Source organism: Nuphar pumila, chromosome 9 (assembly GCF_984573655.1).
Source record: "Nuphar pumila chromosome 9, dmNupPumi1.hap1.1, whole genome shotgun sequence".
Taxonomy (NCBI): domain Eukaryota; kingdom Viridiplantae; phylum Streptophyta; class Magnoliopsida; order Nymphaeales; family Nymphaeaceae; genus Nuphar; species Nuphar pumila.
Genome location: NC_143257.1, coordinates 7685072 through 7703592, shown reverse-complemented (window position 1 = coordinate 7703592; position 18521 = coordinate 7685072). Strand labels below are relative to the sequence as shown.

At 36.9% G+C, this 18521-nt stretch overlaps 1 non-coding gene across 1 annotated transcript; it reads right to left on the bottom strand.

The window, feature by feature from the left end:
• Nucleotides 1-16915: 16915 nt before the first annotated feature.
• Nucleotides 16916-17021, bottom strand: LOC149828356 (small nucleolar RNA R71). Its single transcript, XR_016434529.1, has one exon. It is a non-coding gene; the product is annotated as a small nucleolar RNA R71 (small nucleolar RNA).
• Between the last annotated feature and the right edge of the window lie 1500 nt (nucleotides 17022-18521).

Sequence of the window (18521 nt, the reverse complement as noted above, 5' to 3'; positions counted from 1 at the left end):
ATTATATACTTTGTAAACAATTGAAATCCTTTAATAATACAATATCCGGTAAAAGAAAATGACTTAGCTCCTTTTACTATTGATAAAAGACAACAACTACATTAAACTAATATAAGAAAAATTTGTAAAAATTACAAGAAAATGAGAAAGAAATGTGGTCCTGAAGAGAGGAACTTGAAATGCTTATTTTGATGGTAATTTATAAAAGAGGATGGGTAGTGTTTTTGGACCACCAAGTTTTTCACTTTATTTACTTGATGTAATACCTCCTTGCCCTCTATAAGTGTTGTAAAGGGCTTTGCCCTAAAATTCCTATATACAAAGAGATATGTGACCCCTTTGTATATGCTTTCTTTTGATATAAGAAGTTTATGCAATCTTGCTCTCTACCTTCTCTCTCTTTATTTGGTTTTATGAAAGTGTGCTTGTATTACTGCGCTTGCACACCCTTTAAGAGATTGCTTGCACACACTCGCTACATACTTGAGAGGCCATCCTTCAGTGTTAGGAAGCATTGGGGTGAGTCACGAGGGGCTTCACTTTCAAGACCATGATAAAGTGGTATCAAAGCCTTTTCGAAGTTGGGAAAGGGACTCGACAACCAGTGTCGAGCACGCAAACAATAGTTGTTGATCATGTATTTGAAGATGACTGAACCGCCTTTCAAGGGAACTCACAATCATAAGCAAAAAAAGACTGCTTTAGAAAGTCAGGTTCTTCTTGAGGAAAAGTTCATGGTGGACATTTGTGTGGCAACTTTGATGAATAATGTTGCCAAGTTAGCGAATATTTGTGGCCAACGTGGAGCAATTGGTTAATGATGCAAGTAATTCTTTTTTGGTTACGAGATCAAGTCTACAGATTTAACACTATAGCTAAATAAATTATCGAGGTCCACATAAAGAATGACTAGTTAAAGCGATGGTTGAGAAGTATTAAGTTGTCCTAATCTGCAAAGTACAAGGGTAGTCACAATTTGAAAGACCTAGAGAACTTTATTTACCTGTTGGATCAGTACCTTGATGTTGTTGGAGTCAAGGAAGATGCAGATACATTACGCACCACAATAATGTATCTTGGGGATGATGCGATGTTGTGGTAGAGATGCCACCTAGGTGATGTTGGGTGTGGTCTTGTTGTGGTTAATTTATGAGATGATCTGAAACAAGAATTGTGCAACCACTTCCTTGCCAAAGAATGATAAAAGAATAGCGTGTAACAAGTTGATGACATGAAAGCAAACCAGATCAGTTCATGAATATGTCAAAGCTTTCACCTCGTTGATGTTGGACATTAAGGATATGACCGATGGAGACCATAAGTACCACTTCATGTATAAACTATAATGGTGGGTTATTACGAACTTGAATCGGCAAGACCCTCCAGATCTTGCTTCAACGCTTGATGTTGTCGAGTGATTGACTGAGATTGATCAACGTGATGCGATATTTCAAGGTAGACCATTCAAAAATTAGCATAATAACAACAACAATAGGAGGGTTAACAGAAAGAATAATAGTGGGGATCATGCTGATAATGAGAACTGACATGGTTATAACTAGCAGAATCATGGCTGGGAGGATGGATAGAACAACAATCGGTACATGAATAACAACTACTAAGGGCAAAGCTATCATCGTTATGATTATTATCACTGTCATGGCAATCATTGGGCAAATGAGTGTCCCAATAGGAATCGTGGTCAAGGGAATGTAGATAACTGCAAGCCCAGAACTAAAGAGGGACGTGCCACTATGTGGGAGCCATGTAGATGATAAATGTAAAATCTGACATTTTCCTTACTTCTGCAATATATGGATAATGAAATTTTTAAGGCATTCTTCATGATTTCTCAGTGTATGATGGCATTCTCACACATTTTTTGAGATGAATGATCTTTATTTAGTAAAAATGGAGTTAAAATGAAACCAACAAGTTCCAGAAGCATTATAGATTCAGGGGCTTTTTCATCACCAAGGTCAAGATTGTCTGACCTTGAGTTGACCCAGCAGGGTCAACTGCAAGAAGGCCATTTTTGGCCATTCTCAGTTGACTAAGTGGTATGGTATATAATTTATGGTTAGGAGATGGTTAGGAATGGGTCTAGGGGACCCATTCTATAATCTTTTGGCATGCAATGGGAAATTGGTCCTTGCACAGCAGGGATACCGCCTAATTTGACAAATCCCAGTAGGGCTGACCTTGATAGGGTTAGCTAGGTTCAGCCAGGTGGGTGAACCCATTGCTACTCTGGTCCAGCCCTAGTTGGCCTAACTGGTTTGGACCTAGTTAGCCCAACTGGGGGGCTTAGTGGGCCTATTGGGGCAGGATCCAAGTGGATCCTGACCGGATCTAGGTCAGACCCGGATCCACCCTCAATTTAAACAACCCTTCCATTCTCTCCCCCATGACATTACCCCCTCTCCCATTTTCATTCTTTCTTTCCCTAACCTCCCTCTCTCATCTTTTTCTTCTACCTCCAACGACCGTTTAACCATCTCTAGTGTCGTTGGTGGTGCGCCACCCTCAGCTCCATCGACCTCCTCCTCTCCTCGTGGTGCTACAAGTGTGGGAGCCATATTGCTCTCCTCTCCCTTCATTGTTGTGTTCTGGAGATGCCCAAACCATGGAAACCAATGGAAGAATGACCCTTGGGAGAGGACGAACCTCAGATTCAGTGCACACACAAGGTTGAAGCAGTGTTTGGGTCTTGTGCCTATTGGATTTAGCAAATAAAGGGGTGTGTTGATGCCTCCATTGTGTTAGTGGCATGCATAAGCACGATTTGATGTTTATGCATGTTTGAAATAATGAATTGTTAAAAAATCAGTGTTTTTTCATGGCTTATAATATGATTTTGTTGGTATGCAATGCTAAATCAAATCAGAAAAGAAAGAGGAGAGAAATACTTGTGATTTTTCTGTTTTGCATGATATGATGTTGGAATGATTTGGATATGGTTTGTGCCTGCAAGATCTCTGATTTTTATTGGATGAATGTACTGTCTCTAATATATTTTTTTATTTAGTGCATAATAATGAAATCTGGAAGAAATAGATTATGACATGTGTTCTAATATACACAATAAAGACCTGCAATTTTTTGTTTTAGGGTTTGTCTCCAAATAGAGGCTTGCGGTCTTTCTATGTTGAATGTTAATGCATGTACATGCTATGTTTTTATTTTGGCAATGACTAAATACTCATTTGAGATCTATAAACTGTGTTGATCGCTATGGATGCAATTTGGACAAAATTTAGAAAAATAAAATAAAATTTTTATCCAAAAGAGCCTATAGAGGCCTACGATTTTCCTGTATTGATGTTTTAGTATATGTACATACTTGTGTATGTTGTTTTAACATGTTTGTATCCTCATTTTAATTATATTAATTGTATTTTCATATTGAAATGAAATCTGAATAGAATTTAGAAAAAAAGGAATACAATTTTTATCTAAAAGAGGCCTGAGATTTTCTTGTTTTGATGTTTTAATACATGTATAAACTTGTGTATGATGTTTTAACTTGTTTGTACTCTCATCCGAATTATATTAACTGTATTTTCATATTGAAATGAAATATGGACAGAATTTAAAAAAAAGGAATAAAATCTTTTATCTAAAAGAGTCATAGTGGCCTACGATTTTTCTTATTTTGATGTTTTAATACATGTATAGACTTGTGTATTCGGTTTAAAATTGTGTATACTCTTATTTGAATTATATTAACTGTATTTATGTGTTGAAATAAAATCTGAATAGAATTTAGAAAAGAAAAAAATAAAATTTTTAGTTAAAAGAGCCCATAGAGGCCTACAATTTTTCTATTTTGATATTTGAATACATGTACCAATTTTTTTATGCTATTTTAACATGTTTAAACTCTTATTTGAATTGTATTAATTGTAGGTACATGTTGAAAATGAAATCTGGACATAATTTAGAAAAAAATTAAGAGAAAATAAAATTTTATTTAAAAGAGCCCGTAAGGCCCTGCAATTTTCCTATTTTCATATTTGATGCTTGTACATACTTGTATATTTTGTGTTAGCATGTTTAAATGTTTATCTGAACCATAATAATTGTATTTACTTGTTGAAATTGGAATCTGAGATAGAAGAAAAAAAAAAGAGAGCAAAATTTTTGTACTTAAAATTGTCCACAGTGACCTGCGATTTCTTGTTTTGAAATTTTTCTTCTTTATGGCTTGCGGTTTTCTGTTTTGGTGATTTATATATGTTCTTTTAACATAGAAAACAAAAATATGTGATTTATACACATTTTTATGAAATGAATGTGCTCTTGTTCATAAACCTATTTTTGTCGATTGTTTTTATCCGAATAGCCATGCACTTCAATTTTAATAACTTGTTTGTCATGTCCTTGCAAATAGTCTTGCACTTAGTTGTTTTATATAAATGGTTGTCTTGTTAACGTAAACAGCCTTGTATTTGTGATTCTAAACTAAATTGTTGTTATGTTAACATAAACAGCCCTGCACTTGTGATTCTAAACTAAATTGTTGTTATGTTAATATAAATAACCTTGTAATTGTGATTCTAAATTTAATTGTTGTTATAATAACATAAAAAACTATGTATTGGTGATTCTAAAATTAATTTTTGTTGTTATGTTAACATGAACAACCCTGTAGCCTATACTTTAAAATTTTTGTTTTTATGTAAACTTAAACATGTTGTTGTCAACAACCCTATTCACCGGTGTGTATGCATATTACTATAACATTTTAGGGGCAGCCCTGTTCATTCAACTAAATAAAAATTTCTCATGTTTAGGACTGCCATGATTCATTGTAATTGAGATGGAATATTTTTGTCAAAATTGAAATGGTTTTATCCGGTTACATATTTTTATGGAAAACAATCATGTGTTACACTTATGGATTGATGTACAAACTTCGAATAATGATAAATATGTTGTTATATATATACATATGTGTGTATGATTTGGGCTCATGCAGCCCTACTAAGTGATTATATATATATATATATATATATATATATATATATATATATATATATATATATATATATATATATATATATATATATATATATATATATATATATATATATATATATCAGAGTGCTTGTAGCCTGGTTGAACAAAATATAATATATGTATAAACTGAGTGTTCACAACCCTGTCAAATTCAAAAGAAGCAATATATATACATACATAATTATAAAATGGGAGCGTATTCTGCCCCGTAATGCTTGAAAAAGAAAGTAGAGAATGATAGCATGTATATTTATATATGTGTATATATATATGAATAGAACTTAGTTTGAGGAAAGTGAGTGAGTGTAGTTGCTCATGAAAGCTGGGTGGATTTTCATGTATTATGTTTTGGGGATTCATAAACTTGAGGTTTATGAAGTGTCCCATTTTTCTCAAAGATTTGACATTGAGAAACAACTTTCACAAGTTGGAGCCTACTGTTGGGTGTAGTAAGGTCTACTGAGGAGTGCAACGAGGTGTTTGCACTCGTTTCAAGAGTTGGTTTACCCTTAAGTTAGAGTTGCAGTTTAACTTATTGGGCAAGACCCTGTGTACCTAGTGGGCATATTGAGAACTAAAATATAATAATAAATTTTTAATTAAATATAAACAAGTTGCACAAATTAGTTTGGTTACGCCCTGAAAGATGGGGTAGCTCATCACCTTGACCGACTCTGCACTTGCCTTGATAGCGAGTTTGCACCAACACCGTGGCATGTGTTGAGTTGCCAACAGACTCCTTCTTAGCTGGCAGTGGCATGTTGTTGTTGTGGGCTCTACCTTGGTCACTAGGGTGGATCAATCCCCAACCACACTTGCTTATGGGACACACTTCTTTTTGGTTTGAGGTCCAGCTACATACGCTAGTTATAGTGCACTACAACCCTTTTTTTAAGGAAAGGTACTCCTTAACAAAGGATTCTGAACCTTGGTGCTAGTGTAACCAGATTCTCGTGGGGTTAAAATAAAATATGCAAAACACTCATGATTAAAAATACACCCTCATGTAGATCGGTGAGTCTATAAAGGCCCGAGACAGTGGTGCCCTCGTGGAGTTAATAATTTTATCGAAACCTAAATTTAATCATTGTGTGCATTGGTAGGAAGCAAAAGATGAATTTAAATATAAAAGAAAGAAAAGATATACATGCATTTAGTTTGTGCATAGTTGCCTGTGTTACATCTTGAGTTAAAGGTTGTGTTGAATCAAATCCCATTAGGAGTCAGGGTTTGGGACTCGTGTTGAACCTTGCACTTGGCTGGAGTTCAGTTTGGCTTTGTGACCTACCCATATTCGCTACCGCAAGGTGAATGGTCCTAAGACATGTTGTTTATCCCACCCCTACTTTTTCTCCCTTTTCAAGTACCCATGAGTAGACGGGTGTGGCAACGACAGATGTAGTGAACTGGAGTATATTTGGAGTTGGATCGTAGACCCTTTTCTTCCTGGGGATGCTTTGTCTTTTGGGACTTTTATTAAAACAATTATTTTGATGTAAATTTTGTAGCCATGATAGTTCACCATTGAATTTTATACACATTAATAGAAAATTGTTTTGATGAAAAAGTTATACTTTTGATGTATATTGAATTCCTTTTAAAAGGATTTTTAAAAGAGTAAATATTTTGGATATTCTAGTGTGTACTCTATTTAAAAAAAATGGCTCAATTTTTTGGGGTCCAATATTTACAATAAATGTCATGAAGGTAACACCTACTAACAAACCACCTGTAAAAAAAAATCAGATATACTTAGAAGTCCTTCTAAACAGAAGACTTATAAAGGTATTTGTAGACATGGGTGCCACATAAAACTTTGTTTTTCTTGAAGAAGCAGAGCACTTAAAATTGCGCTGGTAAAAGAAGGAGATTCGAATGAAAGTGGTCAACTCTGAAGCCAAATTTATATATGGTGTTATTTGCAATGCGCCGATACACATCCTTAACTTCTCTGAAAGGGCTACATTTTTTGTAGCTCTTATGGATGATTTCAAGGTCATCCTTGGAATGAAATTCCTATGAAGCAACAAGGCAGTATCAATGCTTTATCTGAACGTTACCAATTTTGAGGATAAGAAACGACCTTGCATGATTGTCACACTGCCTGCAGAGAAACCTTTCAAGCATTTGGTGTTCGCGCTCCAACTTAAGAAAGGTATAAAGAGAGGTGACGAGACCTTCCATATGACAATTAGAGAAGTGGAAGAAGTAGGAGATATTGCTGATGTCCTAGTGGTTTTAGTGCCCATACTGAAGTAGTTTGGTGATGTGATGTCTGTCGAACTGCAGAAGAAGTTATCTCTACAACATAAGGTAGACCACCAGATTGAGTTAGTGTCAGGTGCACAGTCACCCGCCATGGTAGCATACCGTATGGCGACTGCTAAGCTAGAGTAACTATAAAGGTAACTGGAAGGCATGCTTGAAGTCGAGATTATTCGATAATTCAAAGCGCCCTTTGGAGCAGCTATGTTGTTTCAAGCAAAGCACAACATGTCAAAGCACTTGTATGTTGACTACTGAGCATTAAACAAATTATCGATAAAGAACAAGTATATGCTTCCTTTAATTACAAAATTGTTTAATGAGCTTGAACATGCTCAGATCTTCTCAAAGTTAGACTTGAGATCGGGTTATTGGTAGGTAAGAATTGTTGAGGAAGATAAAGCCAAGACCACCTGTGTGACACATTGTGGGGAGTTCAAGTTCCTCGTGATGCCATTGGGCTTGACAAACATGACTACAATCTTATCTATCCCAATAAACAAGACATTCTACATGTTTCTTGACAAGTTCATCATGATTTACCTAGACAACATAGTTGTATACAACAACTTGATGGAGGAACATGTTCAACACCTTCAAATTATGTTTTAGATTCTAAAGGATAATGAGTTGTACATCAAGCGAGAGAAGTGTCTATTCAGCCAGAAGGAAGTACACTTCCTTGGCCATGTTGGAAGAGGAGGCATGTTGAAGATGGATTACCAGAACGTCAAGGCCATTAAAGAGTGGAAGTTGCATGCTAAGGTTTCTGAGTTGCACTCTTTCTTGGGGTTTGCCAATTACTATTGGTAAATCATTCAAGGATATTCACTCATTGCCACCCCACCCATTGATCTGCTAAAGAGAGATAGGTCAAGGTTATGTACTGATGCTTGCGAGGAGGCCTTTAGAAAGCTAAAGCATACCTTGATGAAAGAACTCATGCTACAGTTGGCTGATTGTCAAAAGTCATTCAAAGTGCAGACTGATGTGTCTAACTTTGTGATTAGAGGGGTATAGCTACAAGAAGGATATTTCATCACTTTTGAAAGTTGCATGCTCAATGGTGTTGAGCGACGCTACACAATGCATGAGCATGAGATATTGGCTATCATGCATTATCTCTGTGTGTGGAGACATTACCTTTTGGGGTCGTAATTCATTATGCGGATTAACAACGTTGCAAGAAGTTACTTTTAGACTCAAAAGAAGTTGAATTCGAGACAAGCTCGTTGACAAGAGTTTCTAGCAAAATTTAATATGGACATAGAGTACAAGCTAGGCAGGACCAATGTTGTTAATATGCTGAGTCAGAAAGCGAAACTTGCATCACTGCATAAATGAGTAGACAACACTAGACAACCAATGAGTGATCTTCTTAAAAAAGGATTAAAGAAAGATCTAATGGCTCAACAATTTGTCACTTTAGTGAATAACTAAAAAAACTAGAGGTTCTGGTTAGAAGATGATTTGCTCTGCACCATTAGGAATCATTTGTACATCCTGCAGTGGGTTACTCTACAGAGGTGCTTGATGCAAGAATGTCATGACATGTGCTAGGTTGGTCACCCAAGACAGCAAAGGACATGGTGTTATTGGAGTGTGCATACTATTGGCTGCAGACGCATGTCAATGTTGATGGATATATATGCACTTGCTTGATTTGTTAGGAAGACAATGTTGTGAATTAGAGACCAGCAAGATTGTTAAAGACCAGCAAGATTGTTAAAGCCATTACCCGTGTTGAGCTGTCCGTGGGAGTGTGTCACCATGAACTTCATTGTTAACTTGCCTATTGCACAGGGGTGCAACTTAATTCTTGTAGTTGTGGACAGGTTTTTGAAGTATATTGTCTTCATACATGCCCCTGCCACTTGGTCGGCAACTGGCACTGTGAAGTTGTTTGTGTGGCATGTGGTCAAGCATTGGGGAATCCTAGAGACAATTGTTAGTGATCACGATGCTCATTTCACTAGAAAATTTTGGTGAGGTATTCTGCTTGCTGGGGATAGACTTGCACTTCAACACAAGTTTTCATCCTCAGACTGATGGGTAGAACGAGTGGATCAATGGCATGTTAGAATAATATCTTTGGCACTTTGTTAGTATCAACCAAAGAGATTGAGTGTATTTGCTTGATATCACCTAATTGTGCTACAATCTCCAAAAGAGTGAATCGTTTGACCATATTATATTTAAAGTTGCAACAGGACAACAACCGCAGACTCCACATTGTCTTATTACTTGAGGGAATAGGAAAATGCCTTATGCATACCAGTTCATCAAGAACTGGCAAGACTAGACAGAGTTGGCAAAATGCATATTTAAATAAGGTGACAAATCACATGAAGGAATGAGCGAACGAGAAGCTTCAACCTGCAGAGTTTTGTGTTGGAGATAAGGTGTTGGTGAAACTCTTCCCTAAGCACACAACTATCTTTCTAGGACACCATCGAGGCCATTTGCAAATATGATGACCCCTTCATCATCAAACGATGTGTTAGAAACTTGGCATACAAGTTGGGCTTACCAACAAATTTTCAGGTACATCCAGTCTTTCACGTGTCTAACATGAAGTCATTCCATAAAGATGAGGAGAATTCATAACAAAGCATACTTCAACGTGCTCTCATTCTACAATACACACCTTCAACAACCGACACAACAAGCAGAGAACTAAAAGTAATCATCAACCTCTCTAGCAGCTACATCGGTGAAGTAATGAAGTATTTGGTGTAGTGAAAAAGAATACCAGAGAGTGAAGCATTATGGACAAAAACATCCAACATGAGGAAGCATCAACAACTCATGGATGAGTACTGTACCCGATTGAGGCCAAGGATGGTGCCAACATAGGTGGAGGAGCGTGTTCTAAACCGCCAAGTTTTTCACTTTGTTTCTTGATTTAATACCTCTTTGCCATCTCTAAGTATTGCAAAGAGCTTTGCCCTAAGATCCCCCATGCACAAAGAGATATAGGACCCCTTTGTACATGCTTTCTTTTGCTATAAGAAGTTTATGCATTCTTGTTCTCTCTTTTTATGTGATTATATGCACTCATGCTTATCTTATTGTGCCTGCATGCCCTTTGAATGACTGTTTATGCACATGCGCTGCATACTCGAGAAGCCAACCTTTGGTATTGGGGAGTATCGAGGCAAGTCAAGGGCGCCTTTGCTTTTAAGCTCGTAACATTTAGTGTGTTTAAAAGTAAAAGTCATGTCTCTTTTTTAGCACCCTTTCATTCGACATTCAACATTATGATATAAGTTATTGCGATAAATAGAATTTAAAAAAAGTTAAAACAAAAGTATACACAATAATTAATAGGAATACATCATGTTTTCTTTCTTGTTTTGTATGCTTTTCTTCCACTGCATCTCTTCCAGGAGGAATGGAAAAATATAAAAAATAAAAAGGTGGGATTATAGCCTTTGTAAGAATGTGAAAAGATACAAGAAATTCAATGACATAAGAGACTTGGCATTGCGTAAATCAACCTCAGATCCTTGACAAGCCTCTAAAAAAACACACCACAAATTATGATGTAAGTTTGACCACACACAATCAAACAGTCACCAAAACAGAACAATAACAACCTCTGATTTACTCGTCAAACTTAAACATAGGTCAATATTGACACTCAATATGAATGATCTATTACTTAGAACACTCATGATATGTAAGTAACAATGATGGCTGTCTAAAAATAGCCACCGTTGACAAAATAAAGTTTCAAAAAAGAAAGTAGGATCTAGACTAGATTGAAACTAACCGAGTCCCAAATCAAGGTTACGACCAATGTTGTGAAAAGCGTTGAGGCGTAGCGAGGTGCTCCACCAAAAACTAAGGCGAGGCGTAAAGTGTAAGCCTCAATTTTTTTTTTTTTGAAAACTTAAAAAAACTATAAAAAAATATCTAAAAATATAAATAAATAAATAAAATACTTTATTGATGAAGCAACAAGCAATAAGAAATAGAAAATCTAAAATAAACACTAAAGAATATGAGATTAACATGTAAAAGTAACCAAGAAACTGATGGTAAAGCGTAAGCCTTAAAATTTGGTTTTTGAAAACTTAAAAAAAAACTATAAAAAATATCTAAAAATATAAATAAAAAAAGATGCTTTATTGATGAAGCAACAAGCAATAAGAAATAGAAAATCTAAAAAAAAATACTAAAAAATATGAGAGATTAACATGAAACTGATTATATAACTTATAAAAAAAGCTAAGGATTAAACTATAAAAAATATCTAAAAATACAAATAAATAAATAAAATGCTTTACTGATGAAGCAACAAGCAATAAGAATAGAAAATCTAAAATAAATACTAAAAAAATGCTTTATTGATAATGCACGCCTTAGGCCGGCGCCTTGAGGCGCAGAGGGCCTCGTGGTGGGACCTTAGTTTTAGGATCCATTTTTGAAGGTGAAGGACCTTGATCGAGGTCTCTACAATCCTTTAGCGTGGAAGTTTAGAGTTATTGAGTTATTCTTCTAAGCTCTTCTCTCTTTATCGATCGCTCTTGTATTTGGCGCTACTTGTGAAGTGTGTGCTTGTGATTGAGTTTCACTATATCACTACACTATTACAAGTCTAGAAGGGGTTTCGTCTAGCACGTGGCTAGGATACAAGCTTCTAAAAAAAACAAAGTAAAGCTGAATCGCCTCACGCACTCGAGTTACAAGGGAGGCTAGTGCCTATTAGGCCACGCTCAACCTTAACTTAATCCACTATCTCACGTAGGCAGGTTACAATGGATGTAGGCTAAGGGAGGTTTTCAGATTTGTTTCACTACGAAACAGCTGCAGAAGTGCTTGCTACGACAGCGGCAAATTGCAGTCAAATACTATTATTATGCTCACTGGATGCAGTGCGGTGGACGGCACATAGCAGAAGGTTGCGCGGGAGTAGGCGCGTGCTGCAGGCTTGGCAGAGAGTCTGATGCAGTGTGCAGTGTGAGTGCGTGATGCAGAGGTGGAACATGCACAATTAGATGACGTGCAGCATTCGCGGTGCAATGCTATCCACAGCGTGCGCGTATTGGAAAGCAATGCACGAGCTGTGATGCACTGTGCTTATGTGCTCATTGGAGTGACATACAAACAAGAGAGAGTGTGAGAGATGTTGCACAAAAGTGCATGATTATGCGGTGGTAGACGTGCGTGAGCACTGAACTGCACTACGTGAGAGGAGTGCACACTCGTAGTGTGCGTAGAGTCTCCAATGACGATCCTGGGCCTATGCTAGCCCAAATTATGCTCCACTCTGATGAAAGAGTGAGTCCGGACGTTCAACCTCCCTGTGAAGGCGTTGGGGCCAAAAAACCTCCCTTCAGTGCAACTGATCTAGGAAGACCTTTGCGGTGAGAAGAGTTCATTTGTTTCGCGCGACAACAACATGATCACCGTCAGCCACAAGTCAGCACATGCAATCAAGGTTGCATTAGAGAATGCACTGACATTAAATTCATTGTAAAAGAAAGAGGCGTCGAGTACTCACCTTTGCATGAAGGTCATCACTGCAAACTTGACGTCTTCGCTGCAACAAAAACTCTAATTGAATCCGCAATTCGCCAGACGTGCGATGAACCTGATCTAGGCTAGAAGTGTTGGATCAAGGCCAAATCCAACTCAGTCAGCTTAAAACCAACTAGAATTGGCGCAAGGAAGGATGCAGAGCATCAATCCCGAATTTCCCTGGTTGAAAGAACCGAATGCACAAAGGCACCAAGAGATTTCTTTCTTCCAAAGACTAAAGTCCAATTTTCATTCAAATGAATTCAAAAGATACAAATTCAATGGACATGAGCCTTATTTATAGGCTGAGCAAAACTAGAAACCAGTCAAAGAAACCACATCAATTTTCTAACTGCCACAAGTGTTCCCAACAACTCAAGGTGCACATACATTGAATATGACCTGCTGAAGTGGTGCCCATGGTGCACATACAATGAATCCAGACATTCTGATGTGGCACACTACAACTGCATAACTGACTGGCCAAGTGTCACTGTTGGCTGCTTAGCTGAAGGGGCAATGCTTTGCTTGCATCATTTTTTGTACAAGCAACAATAACCCACGCTGGCTGATCATGCATATATTTTAGGGATTTTTCATATAAAAATATGCATGATTTCATGAGAAAATGATTTAAAAACCCAATTTTATGTTAGTTTCGAGTAAATGTGCTAAAATGATTTAAAAATAGAAAATGCATGAAAAATAGTTTTATTTTACATTTTAATGCCTATTTTAGTGTTTGACATAATTGTAGTAGTTTAGTTTTTGAAAATCATAAAAAAATTAGAGTTAAAATAGACATAGTTTTGTATTTTCTAAAACATAGTCATTTTGAGTTGTTTTGTAAATAATTTTTTGAAGAGAGGTTTTTGAAATGCAATTTTACAAAGAAGAGGGACTTATGGAGAAAAGTTCAAAATTATAAATATCATACGTAGGGGGAAGAGAGGCTTGTCTTCTCTCTTTTGCCCAAGCCCTCTCTTCTTCCCCTTCTTCTCCACCTCTTCTTACCTCTTCTTCTCCTTCTCCCTATTTTCCCCTCTTTTTCTCATCCTCTTTCCGGTGGAGAATTCCAACAAACGGCTGAAGCAAGAGAGAGGATTCCACCTCTCTTCTAACCCCTCCAGTTACGGTGAGTTCTTCTTCTTATATTCTTCTTCTTCTTCTTTTCATAGCATTCTTTCTTTTGATCTCAAATAGGTAAGGATTTGTTAATTTTCCATTTTAGATCTATGCATCACATTTTATTTCCTGTAGTTTGCTTAGTTATAGTTATAGTAGCTTAATTAGTTTACAGTAGTTGCAAATTAGTGGCATCATCACTTCGGTTCTTCTTGTAAAAGCATCAACATTAGCAGAAATTTTCTATTTTGAAATCTGATAGATCATTTTAGATAATCCAGCATAATCAAGATTATCTGATAAAAAAATTTTATGATCGATCATCTGATCGATGGCTGGAAGTTGAATAGTTAAATGTAATGAATATATGCCGGTGAAGTTTTTTTTATCAGATGCTGTCTGGAGTGATTACAACCCATGGATTCATGTTTTAATTTGTTTAAACTTAGAGTGAGTGATTGTTTTTAATTGTTGATCGATGGAGCATTAAAATTGGTCTCTGATTTTAATTGATCGGAAAATTTAATTCAGTCGGAACTCGTTTATCATTGATGCCGTTCAGATTTCCGGCAAGTATTTGTGCAGATCTAATGATTTTTAGCACCTAGCAGAGATGTAGATCGATGTCAATCCCATAAGGTTTTGATCCAATTGAATTGAGATGGAAGTTCTGTACTCAATCATACGATTGATTGTCTGACGTTCAATGACTGAATTTCTGCTGGTATGAATTTTTCCGGTGATGCTCTGTATCTTGTTGATCTGAGATTCCAGCTATTAATGTGTTCAAAATAATTTCTGCCGGTTTCTGGCATCAATCAGAGAGCTGGATAAAGTCCAGCCGATGTGAATCTCCTGATTCACTGCACGCAAAGAGGGAAACAAGCATTTCGTTCTTGAATCACCGTGAAATTCAGTTCACGGTTTACTGTTTCCGATCAAGGATTGAACTCGTGAATGACTTTGATTTTATTATTGTTTTCAGTGACTGAGTGTTGAAATTTCATCAAGGGATAATTTGAAGATCGATTGAATGTTTGGATCTTTCTGTTTGAGTGTTTAGATTTCTGAGTTCTGGTTATTCCAGCAGCTGTTTGAAAGTTTCAGTGGATATCTGTTGTTCTTTGAAATTCCAGTATTGATTTTAAAAAAAAAAATATTCATCGGATGGCTGAATCTGATGTGAATATTGATAGCCACTGAATTTTTTTTAATCAGTAAAATAATGTTTTCTGATAAAAGCCATGAGATCTAAGCAGTTTATTTTCATTGATTTCAAGGAAGGGGAGTGGTTCCTGACAGCCGGTTGAAGGCTATATTTGATTTTTGCTGCTATTTTCTATGAATCTTTAAATACAAAGAATTGTATTAATTGTTTGATGGATCATATTGGATGATTAAAATTTGCTGATCAATTGAGTGTGAATTTGCATCATACAACAGATTAATTGCTGAAGCTTTATAGGATTTCAAGGTTACTGAATGTTCTGTCTGAAATTGGTGCATCACCCACTGAATTTGCGTAACAATGAACTTGATGTAATGCTGTTAGTTTAGTAAGTTGTTAGATATTAGCTTAGCAGTTAGTTAGTGGTAATTTGCATTATAATTAGATGGTTTAATTACTTAGGAGTTAGATTTAATTAGCATCTTTGAAATTAGATAACTTTAGTATTCTGATATTAGACTTAATTATTGTTTCATTATTAGGTACTTAGTTCATTTGAAATAATTAGCATTGTTAATTAGATTTTTTTTCTTGCATAATTGCTTTTGTAATTAGCATTTATCTAGTTTAGTATAGTTTTAGTTTCTATATTTCTCTTGCACTGCTCGTGTTCATTTGAATTGTGCAGGATAACACGGGATTGGAGCGGAAGTGATTAAGTGACACGAAGTACGAAGAATATAGTTTCTTTTTGCTTTTATTTTTAGAATTAGGAATTTGATTGGGTTTGTAAATATTGCACTTTGCGCCCTCTGCGAAGGGTATTCATTTGTTGTAATAGTTAGTTGTTTTACTTTTCTTAAATATTTTACATTTCAATAATTCGGCAATAAAGATTAGTTTAGATTTGTGTACTTGAATACGATATATTCCCATTCCATGAGTTCGACCCGGTTTCATCCACTAGTGAGAACCGGTTTTTATTATTTGATGTCTGGTTTTTACATGTTTTTTTATATAAAAAATCTTTTCAAAATTACAACGAATTAAAAGAAGACATCAAATTTTTGGCGCCGTTGCCGGGGAACGGCGTAATATTAGTATTCACTTTATTGCCTAGTGTTTGTGTTGCATTTAGGTTTAGAACCACGTATGTGCATATCTTAGAGACGAGCTTACTTTTTTGCACAGCCCACCTATTAGGATCCCCTTAGAGGTGACTGTGTACGATTGGTACTGTACACATAGATTTCATATTTTTAATGCATAATCTCTGTTATGTGTAACTGCGTGGTGTTTGTTTAGTTTTTGTTGTTTTTAGTTCACTCGCTTTGTGGTTTGCGTGATTTGGCCGCTTAGTGCGTTAGTTAGGTAGAAAACCCAAAGTTAGGACGTGTGCTACACCGGTCTACTCTAAGGTGTACGCAATGGCTGACGATCATCAATTGATCCGTCCTTTGAGGGAGTACTTCATGCCAAATACGTATACTCCCACCTCCTGCATCACGAGACCTGATGTAGGAGCGAGCCATTTTGAGATTAAGGCCAGTGTGATTCAAATGCTACCTTCGTTTTATGGCCTTAGCAATGAGGACCCATATCGTCATCTCGACGAATTCCTTGAGATTTGCTCGACTGTGTGAATCAATAACTTTGGAGATGATGCTATGAGGTTAACTTTGTTTCCGTTCTCTCTCAAAGATAAAGCCAAGCACTGGTTAAAATCTCTTGAGACGGTTCGTATTACTACTTGGGAAGGAATGCAAAGAGAATTTTTAAAAAAATATTTCCCAATTGGTAAGACGAACCAGTTTCGTAAAGCTATAACCAGTTTTTCTCAAATTGAGGGAGAAAAATTTCATGAGTCTTGGGAGAGATTGAAAGATCTTCTCCGCAAGTGTCCCCATCACCAGGTGCCTTGTTGGCAGTTGGTGCAATACTTTTATGATGGGCTTACTGAAAAACATCGTCAAATGGTTGATTCGTCTTGTGGGGGCACTTTTATGCTCAAGAGTGAGGACGAAGCGTGGTCTCTATTCGAGACCTTGAGTGAAAACACGATGCATCATAACTTGTCTTCACGGCTCGATAGGACTACATCTCTGTCTAGTGGTCCTAGGAAGGTTGGGATTTCCGAAGTTGGGTCCGAATTAGAATTGCGTACCAAGGTTGACCAGTTGGCTAGGAAGTTAGATCAATTCCTAGCTAATTCTTCGAGAAATCAAGTAGAAAGAGTGTGTGAGCTATGTGCTAGCCCTGCACACTGTGTTGCGGATTGTCCGGCAGCGCCATTATATCCTGAATTCGTTCAGGAGCAGGTGAATGCTGCCCAAGGTTTCGCTAGACCCATGCCTGATTCATTTACATCATCATATAACCCAGGTTGGCGAAACCAGTCTATTTTTCCATCCCATCAGCCCTCCCAGACACATTATAGACCCAGTAACCCTTCACAAGGATACTTGCACCCCATTTTTCCACAGGTTCATCTCCCAGCCCAACCTGCTTATACTCAACCCCATTCTCATGAGCCTTCATTTAGTCAATCCTTCCAAGATAGGATATTACAAGTTTTGAGTTCCCATACGCAGTCAATAGCCAAGCTAGAGACTCAAATGGGACAGTTGGTTGAGACTTTCAGTAGGCAAAGCCAGAGGAACCTTCATAGTCAGTCTGTTGTCTCAAAGGGAAAGGATTCCATGTAATTTGACTTGCAACCCACCGATTCACATCATGATCAATTCAAATCTGTTACATCCCTTCAGTATGGGAAGGTGTGTCACCCTACTCAGGAATCGACTCATGAACCTCATATCATTTCTACTGACGAGTCGATCTCCATGATACCTCAGCAGAAGGGGCCTGACCTACAACATACATTTTCATCATATAAAGCCCCATTTTCTCAGCCTTTAGGATCACCAATCGTTTTGAGTAAGCAAGAGGTGCAGATGCAGAAGGTGCTTGACCAAGTCAAGCCTGATCATATTCACCACTTGTCTGAAGTAGCATTCATTGATACTCGGTCGGTCCTAGACTCTCGATTCTTGGCCAGTCTCTCAGATGAGACTAATCTCTGTTCTTCACGTCGAGAGAGTTATGATCCTACAGTTAGAGGTAGACGGGATGGAAACACAGTGCGTAGTGTCACAGATGACACTCTTTTCTACATAGAGCCCGGTTGAGCCTGACTTCATGTCCATTGATCTCATGGACGATGAAGGATTTTTTCAGGGATCCGTCTGGCTGGGGACGTGAAACTTAGCGCTTTATGGGAGGCAACCCATATCTTGTATATTATTAGATTTGCTTAGAATTTATAGATTTTATTTTCTTTTTACTTCTTCATGAGTTTTTCATGTTGTTTTTGTTTCATTCATGAGTTTTATGTTTTGTCATGTATACATTGCATTCA